At 44.3% G+C, this 4,405-nt stretch overlaps 1 protein-coding gene and 1 long non-coding RNA gene across 2 annotated transcripts in view; one reads left to right on the forward strand and one right to left on the reverse strand.

Moving 5' to 3' along the window:
• The window catches only part of LOC102369887, a 6,249-nt gene extending 3,897 nt beyond the window's left edge, over positions 1-2,352 (reverse strand). The window contains exon 1 of the long non-coding RNA XR_323212.2: positions 1,505-2,352. This is a non-coding gene — a long non-coding RNA (uncharacterized LOC102369887). The remainder of the gene's footprint in view (positions 1-1,504) is intronic.
• The window catches only part of ZCCHC24 (zinc finger CCHC-type containing 24), a 205,652-nt gene that overhangs the window by 65,699 nt on the left and 135,548 nt on the right, over positions 1-4,405 (forward strand). The window lies entirely within an intron of this gene.

The following is a 4,405-nucleotide window of genomic DNA, read 5'->3' on the forward strand; positions in this document are numbered from 1 at the left end:
GTGGGGGGGGGGTGCGGGGGTGGGGCGGGCCTCTCTGATTTAGCTGTAGTATGCAGTATGCTAAGGAATTTCTGTCACAAAGAGCACCCTTTTTTACGAGAAGGCAGTAATGTGCCCTTAGAATCCACTCGCATCATGCAAAACAGAGATGTGTTTGTTCTGACTAATGGACTTTGCATGGGGCATCTTTCTAGTGCTGTCAGAAATATATTCCTTGGCTCTATGAATTCCCCCTGAGGCAGTGCAGTGCCCCACACATCCTCCCTAGGGAGCTCATGTTTTTCAAAACTGTAGCCATGTCCTCCTTGGTAAATACCAGCACCCAAGGAACTTCAGCCTACCATGTTGCCACTGGCTATAAGTCTTAGCTATAAAATATATACTGGAAACAGCATGGGCTTCTTGTGTTTGATTAACATAAAGATTGACTGGACTGTATTTCTGTAGTTCACTCCAAGCAGTCAACTTTGTTTATTGCTTTGAAAACTTTGAAAGAAGTGAGCCTTTAATGGGAATCACATTACTATTTCAATTGGATTACAACAGTTTATTATAGCAATTTATAAAAGGAACAAAACAACATGGTTTTCAGTAATTGACAATGAAGTTATAGACAAATTCCTGTCCTCAACCACAGAAGTATGGGAAAAACTGGCTTATGTGGGAGCCACACTGAGTCAGCAAACTGCTCTTTTTCTTTACTTTTTTTTCAGCAGCTCCAATAAAAACTTGCAATGCAAGAAAATCATAAAGCACATGAAATAAAATCCACCTTTTTCTTCCATCAGGTTAGGTGCACTTGTAGGCTTGAGAATTAAGTTTTTGAGTTCTCCTAAGCACTTAAACTGTCACTTTTGGGTGGACTCTGTTTGCTACGCCAAGCACAGAACTGGAGAGCGGCAAGTTTTTGCTGCTGAAATGAGCTGGATTCAGTCCCCAACAGCTCTTTCAGAAACTGTTTTTTAAAAAATGTTTCAGTTTTCAAATCGGCATCTCCCCATGCCTGGCTTCTTCTTTGAGAAAGAGGATGATGGTCTTGAAGTTAAAGCATTAGACCTGAACTCAGGAGATTATGTTAATTTGTGGCTCTGCCACTAACTTCCTGTGTGACCTTTGGCAAATCACATAATCTATCTTTAATCATATGTTATAGATGGAAAGCTCTCCCCCACCCCTTTTCTGGTTAAACTGTAAATTGTTCCAGACTGGAAGTTTCTTTTATGATGCATTTATATAGCACCTAACACAATGGGACTCTATATTTGTTTGAACCTCTGTTACTAGCATATTATAAATTATGCTAATTTTGAAGTAGTAGATTGATAATAACTTCATCATCCCTGGGTTTTATAAGTTTTATGATTTTTATGACAATAGAAAGAACAACACAGCTGACATAACAGAGATTCACAGAGTTCTAAATATTTACAGGAATTATGGAGAACTAAAGAAAAGTTCAAAAAGGGTTCAAAACTTCCAAATGGAACCTCAATCTACCTTTTACCTTGCCAAGCAGGGCTGGAAAGAAAACACAAGCAGATTCTTTCATGAGATTTTCCTCCTTCTGGTAAAGCCAGAAATTTTGCAGGAGCAGCCTTTCTCATGGTATTTTGGCACTACAGCTTTTAGTCGTGCCTGGAACCTGAAGAAGCAAAGCCATGTGAAAATAAAACTAATGGGAAAAGCAAGTTATGCAGACATCTTTGATCTTCACTGAGGACTGCAAGATTCATGTGATTGCTTATATTTTGTCTCTATGCAGCACCTCAGTGTTTTAAAAATTCATTGACTTTCTGTTACTGCCATGATGATGGAATCCCACTACGGGCTAGTCCTGCTCCACTGGAATCAGTGGGTGTTTTGCTATTCACGTAAGTGGGAGCAGGCTCAATCCCCATAAGCATAAAGTAAAATCAAAGTTTTAAGAAAGAGAGCTGCAGGGCAGGAACTAAATAATGGTGGCATAAAAATACATTGCTCTAAGGGAGTGAGGGAAGAAAAGACCCAAAACGACTCTTGCTTGTCCCGTGAAAACCAGTGTGCACTCCAGGCTAGTGTATTTTGCAGACTGAAATTTGGGCTTGATGTACCCATTGCCAGTAGCAAACCGGGGGGGAAGAAGGGGCAAACTTTGATGGACCAGATGTGCAAAACATTTACGACTTCATGTAGAGTGTGCATTAATAAGTTGAACTTCAGTGATGGGAATGGACATAGTATATGATCTACACTGTAGACTGCAGTTTAGGGCAGAGGTACTTGACCTCCCTTTAAGTTACCTATGTTGTGTACCAGTAGTAGATTCATAGATGCTAGGGTTGGAAGGGACCTCAACAGATCATCAAGTCCAACCCCCTGCCCTGGGCAGGAAAGATTGCTGGGGTCAGATGACCCCAGGCAGATGCCTATCCAGCCTTCTCTTAAAGACCCCCAAGGTAGGAGAGAGCACCACCTCGCTTGGAAGCCCATTCCAAATTCTGGACATCCTTACTGTGAAGAAGTTCTTTCTGATATCTAGCCTAAATCTGCTCCCTGTCAGTTTGTGACAATTGTTCCTTGTTACCCCAAGAGGCACCCTGGTGAACAGAGCATCTCTGGTTCCTTGCTGTGTCCCCCTAATGAATTTGTAGGTGGCCACAAGATCACTTCTCAGCCTTCTCTTGAGGAGGCTGAAGAGATTCAGGTCTCTTAGTCTCTCCTCCTAGAGCCTGGCCTGCAAACCCTTAACCATACGAGTGGCCCCTTTGGACCCTCTTGAGGCTATCCACATCCTTCTTAAAGTACGGTGCCCAAAACTGTACACGGTACTCCAACTGCAGGCTGACCAGCGCCGCATAGCGGGGAAGTATTGCCTCCTTCGTTCTACAGTGCAGTTAGCTTTGCTGATGATTTCCAGTCCTCTGGGACCTGACCTGAGTGCCACGAGCGCTCAAACACCCATGCCAGGGGTTCTGCTATGACATTGACCAATTCCTTCGGTACTCTCAGATGCAGCTTATCCGGGCCTGCTGACTTAAACACATCCAGCCCATCCAAGTGACTCTGCACCAGGTCAGTGTCAACAGTTGGTAGGTTGGTGTCCCTCAGATGCCCATCTAAGAACCTATTAGGAGACTTGTCTTGACCCTTATTCAGAAACACTGAGGCAAAAAACTTATTGAAGAGCTCAGCCTTCCCTCCCTCCCCCCCTGTCTGTGTAGTCTAACCACAACAGCACAGCACTGAGTGTGGATTATTTTGCCCTGCTTCTCAGGCTTGCTGTCACTGCACTGTTTTCAGCACCCAAGGTAATTCATTTAAAATTAAGTCTTGTATCTTTACATTGCACCATTGTGTAAAAACATCCATTTTGTGGCAAGCTGAAGTTAACCTCAGGCTCTGGTTTCTGTGATATAACCCTTAAATAAAGGAACAATTTGTTAAATGTAAGAACTGCGTGCTTTAAGAACATCACCATGGGGGAGAAGTTTCATTACTTCATGCTGGTCCCTGGTGATGCATGCCAAACAGTCATTATTTTGTTCTGCTTCCCAAGAGGGAGTTAAAGATTGGAAAAAGCGAGTATGCTGGCACAGTCATGATAAATAGTTCACACAATACAGATTCATTTTGTCAGGCTCTATGCAAGTATTATACGTGTAACCCTGGGCGCAACACTACCTGCACCCTCACCTGAATAGTGAGATCTTGGAGTACCCAGTAGCTAGTGGCCCCACCCAGCTCCCTGGGTAACTGCTGCAGGGTCCCCAAGCGAAGAGCTTCCCCTTACAATCAAACAACCTTGCAAACTGTTCTAAAACTATTTACAGGATTTAATTATTTACAAGGTAATATATAACCAATGAAATAAAATAAATATTACACTGCATGACCTGGTGATGGTGGCTTAAGGGTTAATGCTTCTTGGATATACATTACACTAGGGGAAGTTATACAAATTACCCACAATAAATAAGGAACCAATAAATAAATACATTGATACTCCAACTAATAAACTATCAAGAACTTATTTACACAGTCTATAACTTGTCCACTGTGTACTGAGGACCCTGCGTGTACTGCCCCTGTGTGGGTGTCTCAGAGAGCAGGGCTGTGTCTGTGTCCCTGGCACAGGAGCTGTGGGCTGTCCCTGCTGCTGGTGTCCCTTGCAGAGCTTCAGGGGTCTCAGTGCAGCAGGCGGTGGCTCCTCCCCTGCGGTCTCTGCAGGAGAGCTGAGTCCTGCCCAGACCTCTTCCCTGGCTCAGCAGGGAACAGTGTCTGGCCTGCAGGTTGTAGTAGTTTCCCCTGCCCAGCACAGCCTTACAGCACCCGGCAAAGGCAGCCACTCCCTGGGCCCTGCCTGGCCTGGGGCTTCTGGTGGCTGGGGCAGTCCCTGCCCCTCTAGCCCAGCACCCCCACCACCACC

This window comes from Alligator sinensis, unplaced genomic scaffold, assembly GCF_000455745.1.
Source record: "Alligator sinensis unplaced genomic scaffold, ASM45574v1 scaffold188_1, whole genome shotgun sequence".
NCBI classification, from domain to species: domain Eukaryota; kingdom Metazoa; phylum Chordata; order Crocodylia; family Alligatoridae; genus Alligator; species Alligator sinensis.